Here is a 10,382-nt window from a genome sequence, read left to right as displayed (position 1 = left end):
ATCATTATCAGAACAAAATCAGTAGAACCAAATACATACCAAACTCAGGGATTGAAAGAAACAAGGAACCAAAAGGACGGACATGCCAGCAAAACTTAATAATAAATAATAGGGGGTGTGTAAATTATGGGCATCACTTCCTGTTGTCAGTCATTCAATTTTGGTACTTCCTGGTGTGGACCAAACAAACAGACTCTGGTCCGCCTTAATCACATGAACCCTAGCGTCCATATTCTGGGCGAAAACAGCCCATCTACAGGCTCGCAACACACTGCGACTTGCGATACATTGTAAGATAACTCTTTTCTGTGAAAAGATTTGGTGTAGAGGGGAAAAATAGGGGGGGTGAGTATTGACCCCTGGGAGACACCGATCACCAAAACATATACGTAGAGTATTGTGCAAGTTGTGATCACTGCTCCCTTTTCTTTTGAAATAAACTAGCAGTTGTTTTCCCTTGGATTGCTTTCTTTCTCTCTTTGCTTTTATATCATCCCAATGACCCTTTCCTGTGGAAATTGGGATTAGACATTGGTTTATTGTTCAAAAACAATAAAAATAACAAATGTAGCACAGATGACATGTTTCATTGTGTGTGTTGATGTAGGCTACTGTAGATGGCGAGGTCAGTGATGTAGGCCTTTCCTACAGTACCACTTTTGTCCTCTGGGATCAAGCTTCAAGGTGGTGTTACTTGCAAGTGCAAACAGCGAATTCTTGTTGGGACTTGTTCCGCAAAAGATTGTGCAACATCCTAGACATAAACTCTGAGACTCCTGTTACTGAACAAACACCCTATATAGCAATGCGTACTATCAGAATATAGAGCTATTTAACACTTATTTTAACCAAAGAAAATCACTTACCCTACCTTTCAGTAAGAGAAGAAATAATACCTTGTATAATAATAAAGAAAATATATACGACGAGAAACAAATCCAATATCTTCAGACAGGTACATTAGCTTATCTACAAATGCAGCAGTTCTAGAAGTGTGCAGGCGATGTACATCTAACCGTTTAGGTAATGTGCATACCGGCATGCATATCTAATCGAATGTGCAAAGGAGTCAAGCATAATAGCAATATATACATAAATTAGAGTAATTTACAAAAAGGACATGGAAAGTTCGCACTTTCCACACTCAGTGCTTCAGGTTTGTAAGTCTATATGTAGGGTGGGCGATGGCTGATTTAAACAGTCACACCTGGCCTGAGTCAAACTAATTCAACTCAGAGCCGGGAGTGACCATGAATGCATGGGCTTTAGGGGCTAGCAAAGAAGAAAGAAAGACTATTGCGAGTGCAGTTTGTGAAATACTGTCTGTCTGGGGGCTGCCAAAATCATGCTACATTGGTGTGAAAATGTGTCGGCAGCAACGCTCACTTCACTGATCATGTGAGAATGTTCAGCAGCTATGGTATGACAACCCACACTTTTAATGTAACCAAGTATCCTATACCATAACACAGTGGTTCTCAACCTGTGGGTCGGGAGCCCCAGGGGGTCCCCACTGCCAGATGACAGTGAAGTGACAATTTAAGGACCCGTAAGACCTTTTCAATACCTCCAAAAAGGAGAAAAAAGAAAGAAGAGAAAAGACCATTACTGCATCAAAAGTAATCAACAAACTTTACCATGAAAACTGGTCAAACATTGGCCAAATTGTCAAATAATATAAGAAAGAATAATATAAGAATGTGACTTTGACTTTGACTTTATTAATTCATGCTTGCAGTGGAGCCAAGGCCCCACTGAAAAAACTGCAGAACTTTACATTTGATGCATGATAATAATAATAATAATAATAATAAAAATAGATTAAAAACACAAAATTGTACAGGTTAAAACATTTTCAGGGCAGCAGAGCATGGTCATGTATGCAGTTCAGGTGGCCATACTGTGTTCTTTTTTTTTTGCAGCTAAATAGTGTCATTATATAGCCTGACTGCAGTGTGCACTGTTGAATTGGTCAGCCTGTTGGTCTTGGCCTTGGGTTCAGCCAGCTTGTGTTGGTTCCTCAAAGTCCTGGCAGTGCAGCTGCCTCGTGTTGGAGATCGTGTTTGAGCTTGTAGATCAGCTTTTTTCACAATATTTATCTGTGGAACCGATTCAAACAAAATGTAATGCTTCCACTCCTAGCACACTCCTCGCGGCCTGAAAAGGTTGTGACAAAACAAGCCAAACCATGTGAAAATGTGGTCGGAATCCAGCGAGTTATGATCTCCTGCCTTAATAGACATACCATACCGTACATGGGACATACATGCATTAGGAGGCACGGCTCTACCTGCAAAATATGGCGGCCGTGATGACACGTTGCTCACAGCCAATGGCCAATGAGGTGATCTAGATGTATTTATACATCGATGGGTGTTACATGGAATGAATCGATGCATACATGGATAAATCAGCCATCCTCCAAAATATTCAGAGAGAAACAGAGCCTGTCATGGCATGTTTAATGTGCTTGTTTTTTGGTCCTGTGGTAAATTGGCTTATAGTTATTGAACAGTGTGCAAGTAAAATCAGATAGAAGTAACTCTGCTAAAGTCAGGATAATAATGTGTTGTAGAACAGACACAGACAAACTGTCTGCACTTTTGAGCTATTCAAGTGACCTGTTGTTCAAGAGGAAGCCTAGCCTGGCTAGGTGTGAAGTATAATTTACATCTTCTATTGTTAAACTGAGACTTCACTCCCTTCCTCCAGGCACTTGCAAATCATGTCAACCAATGTTCAAAGAAGTTGGTCAACAGCTGGGGGGGATTCTCTGACACCCCATCCGCCTGTGTTCTAATGTAAATGTGAAATACAGTGCATAAAAGTGAACTGAAATGTGACTTGAGGCTAGTACTGCCAGGCCGTCAGGCTGCAGGGAGCTGCGGCTCCTGGCTCTCTCTGCTATGCTGTTAAGATGCTGCTTATTGTGGTCTTTATGGAATAAATGAACATGGAACCTGGAAACCTTGACGTCTCTCTTCTTCTCCTCCATTTTATTACAAACTAGAAGCCTGCTAAACGCAGTTTAATGCCTCATCATATACCTTTTCCAATTCTGTTAATAACTGATAAATAACTTTGACCTAACATTTCTGGCTGTGATCTGTCCTTCGTTCAAATCATATTTGCCTATTATTTATATTATGGTTGTTAGTGGAAATTATGAAGTTGTTCTAATGCAATCCATGCAATCAAATACATGAACATTTGCTTCGGTAGAGCAGGGAGGAGCAAACAGAAGCAGACAGAACCAGGAAAACTGGAATAGTTTAGCAGATTGTTTATTTAAAAAAAAACTAAGTAGCTCACAGGCAGGGTGGCAGGCAGATAAACAAAACAAATGCAGGGCAAGGTTGAAATTAAGCCCCAAACAAGCAATAAATGATCATTAAACGTGTCATTTAAGAAAACATGCTGTTTGTAACTGAACGATTAATTAAAATCTATATTTTTAAATGATCTATCAAATCAAATATGCCGTTGTTAACTTCAATACACAATTGACATGGATTTGTGCAAGGAAATCATTTTCTTTTTAGATATGATCATTTATCTGCAAAATCAAAATGCCCCCCCCCCAAAAAATAAATAAAATAATGGATAAATACTTGTGGACCCTTTAAAATTGGTCCACGGCCCAAACATGAGTCCGGACCCAGTGTTTGGGGAACACTGCTCTAAACCATAGTTACACAGTATATTATACGTTTCATATCAAACAAGTCATTATGAGCAATTAATCAAGGACTTATTGTGGTTGTAAGTGAACCGTTCATTTAAAAACAAAGATAAAAATATATTTAATAATGTTATCTATGCAATCAATATGAAATCCATTTCATAGGAGGAGAATATTCCTATGCATCCCTACTCTCGAGTGTGAATGATTTGGTGTCGTTTGAGGTTAGACGTTGTTGTGAAGCATTTCCCACATTGATCACAGCTGATAGGCTTCTCTCCAGTGTGAGTTTTTTGGTGGCTTAAGAGACGGCACGCTAAAACAAAGTCTTTTCCACAGACATCACAACAATAAGGTTTCTTTCCAGTGTGGAGGTACTGATGGGTTTTCAACGATTCAAGACGAGCATAAACCTTCCCACATGTTTCACAGCTGAAAGGCTTCTTTCCAGTGTGTATTCTCTTGTGTTTTACAAGGTTACTGCTGTTAATGAAGCTTTTCGCACATTGATCACAGCTGTAAGGCTTCTCTCCAGTGTGAATTCTCTTGTGGACTATAAGGCTAGATATAACACTGAAGCTTTTTTCACATTGGTCACAGCTGTATGGCTTCGCTCCAGTGTGAATTCTTTGGTGTAATATGAGGCTACCACTTTGGGTGAATCTTTTCCCACACTGGTCACAACTATAAGGCTTCTCTCCACTGTGTATTCTTTTGTGTACTTTAAGATAGGACTTTGAAGTAAAACATTTCCCACACTGGTCACAGCAGTAAGGCTTCTCTTCAGTGTGAATTCTTTGGTGTATTTTGAGATGAGGCATTTGAGTGAAGCATGCATCACATTGGTCACAGCAGTAAGGCTTCTCTCTAGTATGGATTCTCTGGTGTTTTTGGAGATTCGACTTGTCATTGCACCTTTTCCCACATTGGTCACAGCAGTAGGGCTTCTGTCCAGTGTGAATTCTTTGGTGTGTTTTTAGATGAGTATTTTGGGTGAAGCTTTTCCCACATTGGTCACAACAATACGGTCTTTCTCCAGTATGTGTGTACTTATGTATTTTTAAACATGTAAGCGTAGAAAAACACTTCCCACATTTATCACAGCTGAAAGGCTTCTCTCCGGTGTGAATTTTTTGGTGTTGTCTGAGATTATCAATTGTAGTGCATCTCTTCCCACACTGGTCACAGCTGTAAGGCTTCTCTCCAGTGTGAATTCGCTGGTGTAATTTGAGCTGACCCCTTGTAGTGCACCTTTTCCCACATTGGTCACAGCAGTAAGGCTTCTCTCCAGTGTGAATTCTCTCGTGTATTTTGAGATGAGAAGGTGTAATGAAGCTTTTCCCACACTGGTCACAGCAGCAACGTCTTGGTTTAACCGAGGAAAGGGCAGGACTGGTATCTGAGGTAGAAAATGCAGACATGATAGAGTCGGCTTCATGCATACATCGGGCAATTCCAGGCAAAACAATGTTTACCCACTATTTTCCTATTATTGTTTGTGTAAAAGATTGAAACAGACTCTCCCCCCCACAATTACTCCAGTCATGCAGTTGTCTTAATAGGTTCCATCCATCAGTATTTAGAATTCAATCCCTGCGAAAGTAAAAACCATTCTCCTACACTCACTTGTATTCTGACAGAGGCAGAAGATATTTCATAAATTGCAACAAGCAATGACATTGTTTTGGTGCAGCAAATATCTGTATATTGTTCCTGAAAACTGTAGTGTTCCTTATTTGCAATAAAAACTGCAATGTGGGCTCAATTGTTTGTCTCTTCATTTCAATCATCAACATATTAACATTTAGTCCATGAGCCAGAGCCCCAAAATTGAGCAATGATTATCGAAAGAGTGGGCAAAACCAAACCTATATTAAATTGTTCATAGGGTCAATACGAGTAAATAAATATATGATAACCTTTCCACAGGAGCAGCTTTTTCATAGTTATCACACATTTTGTTATTTTCCCCATACATACATGACAGGTGAAAAAATGACAAAATTAAAAAAAGAGTTATCATAATGAAACTTCCTGAGTTGATTACTTGCATGAAGACAATGATTTATCGTATTACAAGTTTTCTGAAATTGTGTATTTAAATATGCAAATTAGGCATTTAGTCCAAGAGCCAGAGCCCCAAAATTGAGCCAGATATTGAATATTCCCTCGTTAAAAACCTTTGACTCCAACATCTTAACAAAATGAAATAAGAATGTTGACTCTGGCTTTGTCCAATGTTCCAATGTTGATTCTGGAAAGTCATATTTTCGTAATGCCTAATTTGTATATTTAAATATACAATTTCAGAAAACTTGTAATACGATAAATCATTGTCTTCATGTAAGTAATCAACTCAGGAAGTTTCATTATGATAACTCTTTTTAAAATGTTGTAATTTTTTCACCTGTCATGTACGTATGGGGAAAATAACAAAATGTGTGATAACCATGAAAAAGCTGCTCCTGTGGAGAGGTTATCATATATTTATTTACTCGTATTGACCCTATGAACAATTTAATATAGGTATGGTTTTGCCCACTCTTTCGATAATGAAATCTTGTCTGGCTCATGGACTAATTACTACTTTATTACAAAGAATTGTATATCATATATTCAACATTTTGGTTTGTTAGTTTCTATAACTTTCAAACTTCAAATAATAGTCAAAACTAAAATGAGGAAAGTGTGCTCCTCTGAGCTCAGGTCTCTGCTAGGCCGGGTTACCTACCTGCCCGCAAACTTTAGAAGGTAGTGATTGCGAATTGAAAAGTGAACTAGAAAAAGTGCTCAGGTCTCCGCCAGGTCAGGTAAGTTATTGTGGCCTCCTGGTGGCGCTATAATAGGCCAATGTGAAAAGGGTGGCATTTCTTCCTCGGCCTAGTGGGAATGTGCGTGCAAATTTTCACGGTAACCGCACGCCACGTTCATGATTTCAGACATTTTGTTCAAAACGGACCAATCCTGCAAACTTTGGAAGTCAACCTTAGCCAATCAGGATGGAATATGAAATATCGGACAGATGCGTCTTGATCACATGACTATAGAGATACTGTGTACCGATGTGCGTGATGTTTGGATAAAATCTGAAGGATTAATATCCAAAAATGTATTTGACATAAGTCGGCCTCCTGGTGGCGCTGTAAAAAGCAGATGTGAAAAATGCAGTGCTGATATTTTTCCTTGGCCTCTAGGGAGTAGGCGTGCAAAGTTTCACACAGATCGGTGCAGTTATAGTTAAAAATGCAAATCGGCCTGTTATAGCGCCACCATGAGGCTGATGTGAAAAGTTTTAAGTGCCATTTCTTCCTCGGCCTAGTGGGAATGTGCGTGTGCAATTTTATGCAAATGGCAAGCTGCGTTCATGGTTTGAGGCAGTTTGTTCAAAACGGACCAATCCTGCAAACTTTGGATGGTAACCTTAGCCAATGAGGATGGAATATGGGAAATCGGACAGATCAGGGTTGATCACATGACTATAGAGATACTGTGTACCGATTTGCATGAGGTTTGGTTAAAAACTGTAGGAGAAATGGGGAAAAAAGGGTTTTGCACAAATCGGCCTCCTGGTGGCGCTATGACAGGCCTATGTGAAAAATTTGAGGCAGAGGTTCTGAATTGGCATCCAGGGAGTGTGTGTGCACAGTTTCGCAGCGACCGGGCCAACGGTGCCTGAGATTTGGTGCTAACACACAGACAGGACGGACGGACGGACACACGGACGGACGGACACACGGACGGACGGACAGGGGGCAAAACATACTCTCTCGCCATGCCTTTCGGCCTGGCGGAGACAAAGATCTGACGGATACATCTTGATCACATGACTCGAGAAATAATGTGTACCAATTTGTGTGAGTTTTGGACAAACATTGCTACAATTAAAAAATAAATAAATGTGAAAACAAAATTATCAGATTTTTGTCTCCGCCAGGCCGAAAGGCATGGCGAGAGAGTATGTTTTGCCCCCTGTCTGTCCGTCCGTGTGTCCGTCCGTCCGTCCTGTCTGTGTGTTAGCACCAAATCTCAGGCACCGTTGGCCCGGTCGCTGCGAAACTGTGCACACACACTTCCTGGATGCCAATTCAGAACCTCTGCCTCAAATTTTTCACATAGGCCTGTCATAGCGCCACCAGGAGGCCGATTTGTGCAAAACCCATTTTTCCCCATTACTCCTACAGTTTTTAACCAAACCTCATGCAAATCGGTACACAGTATCTCTATAGTATATATATCCCATATTCCATCCTCATTGGCTAAGGTTACCATCCAAAGTTTGCAGGATTGGTCCATTTTGAACAAACTGCCTCAAACCATGAACGCAGCTTGCCATTTCCATAAAATTGCACACGCACATTCCCACTAGGCCGAGGAAGAAATGGCACTTAAAACTTCACATCAGCCTCATGGTGGCGCTATAACAGGCCGATTTGCATTTTTAACTATAACTGCACCGATCTGCGTGAAACTTTGCACGCCTACTCCCTAGAGGCCAAGGAAAAACATCTGCACTGCATTTTTCACATCTGCTTTTTACAGCGCCACCAGGAGGCCGACTTATGTCAAATACATTTTTGGATATTAATCCTTCAGATTTTATCCAAACATCACGCACATCGGTACACAGTATCTCTATAGTCATGTGATCAAGACGCATCTGTCCGATATTTCATATTCCATCCTGATTGGCTAAGGTTGACTTCCAAAGTTTGCAGGATTGGTCCGTTTTGAACAAAATGTCTGAAATCATGAACGTGGCGTGCGATTTCCGTGAAAATTTGCACGCACATTCCCACTAGGCCGAGGAAGAAATGCCACCCTTTTCACATTGGCCTATAATAGCGCCACCAGGAGGCCACAATAACTTACCTTACCTGGCGGAGACCTGTGCTCCGAGGAGCACTTTTTCTAGTTTCTTTTTTTTTGTGGAAAAAACGATTATAGGAAAATAGAGCTAAATGTAGTTCTTGCTCAGAAATAAGTTAAAAGCTAGCTATACCTATATCGTCCTTCTAATGTGTGAGGGCCAAGGTTTTCTTTTTCCCAAGTCATTACATTTTTTAAGTGAATTGAAAAAACAGTTCCCCCTCATGCCTTAGAAGGACAATATCAGTCACCAGAACCAAGGACATTTGTTTTCAGTGTATCTAGCATGGTTAAAGGGGAGTTTAAAGGACAAGTCCGGACTAAATAACATATAGGCTCATTTTCCTACTAAGCATATAGCTACTTAAGCAATTTAAGCTTTTTTTTTCTTTCATGAATCTGTTATTAGTTGTCATTTCACACGCATCCATCCATGTCTAGGTTGTCCCACATGAGCCACCACAGTCTCACAAATCATGTTTTGGGGTGAGCGTTCGGCACAACTGACAATCAAAGTGACTGTACTGGCCAATCACGGCACGTCTTTTCCAGGACTTGGGAAAACATATAACAGCATAACATCTGTTTAGCAGACTACGGTATGCTCGTGTAGGACATCCAAGGCATGGATGCGTGTGTAATGACAACAGTTACAGCTTTGTTTTTTGTTTTGATATGACTGATGTCTGGATAAGGAGCTGGGCTGACTCCAGGGTGAAGAAAGGTCTGCTTGTTTTGCACCTTATGTCTAACCTTATGTACATATTTTATCCTATGTGTATATAATTTATGTAAATATATATATATATTTTCCTTTTGACATTTATTTTCTGTTTCCTCCTTGCTCTCTCTGACCCTCTCTCTGCCCTCCATCCTTTTTCCTTCCTGAAAACAATGAATGATGGAGCTTGCACAAAAACAATTGTACCCACTTCTTAACATATGTAACTCTGTGATGTGACAATAAATTGATTATTGAAACAGAAAGAGCATGAAACTTACTGAGGTCCTGTTTAATAGGAACAGTCCTAGCTGGGTCTGGAGAGTTCACCTTCACCTGCAGTCTGGACTCCATAGACTGGTCTGGAATGAAGGAATTGAAAAATCACATGCCAGTTCGGGATGAATTAACCACTTAACCCTACATATTTAGTTACATATTTAGTTCCCCAGGTCGTTTTTTTTGTATCCCCTTATCAATTACGTTCCTTATCGCTCCCACTAGCTATCCTTTTATTATTATTGGTAGTTGTTGGCAAATTTGGCAAAAACAAATTATGGCCAATCATTAAACTCAACTCTTCCTTATTCCCCATTTAGACCTGAGGCCGATTCTAAAAATGCATTCTACATCTAAAAAGTTTTCTGAAAAACTTCAAATATTTGTTCCAAAATTAAAAAAAAACTTTATGTTGCTATATACTGTACACAGCAACAGGAACCCCAAAAGGGGTTCCCGTCTTGAAAGGTATAGTTACAGTTATTAGACAGACTTTCCAAATGTTTTTCTAGCCGAGTGTGTGTACTGTCACTTAGTTTAAAGCCTAATTTATACCCCCAAAATACCCTTAATTTATAAGCGTCATTACAATGCGTCACACCAAACCTTGTTGTGAGCTTGTAGATCGGCAATTTTTTCGCAAGCAAGTCACAAATTGAGTTGTTTAGCTTAGTAATAATAACAATGCAAGTCATAAATAATACAGTATTTACCGTTGTTATGATTAGTGTCATTGATCCGTTGACGAGATAAGGAAACACAAGACGTCAGTCATTTGTCATCACGACTGGAGTAGTACATTACATACCTATTCTGTACAACTTTACTACAGGT

Source organism: Gymnoscopelus braueri (genome assembly GCF_963280865.1).
Source record: "Gymnoscopelus braueri genome assembly, chromosome: 24".
Taxonomy (NCBI): domain Eukaryota; kingdom Metazoa; phylum Chordata; class Actinopteri; order Myctophiformes; family Myctophidae; genus Gymnoscopelus; species Gymnoscopelus braueri.
This window is presented reverse-complemented; position numbering follows the sequence as displayed.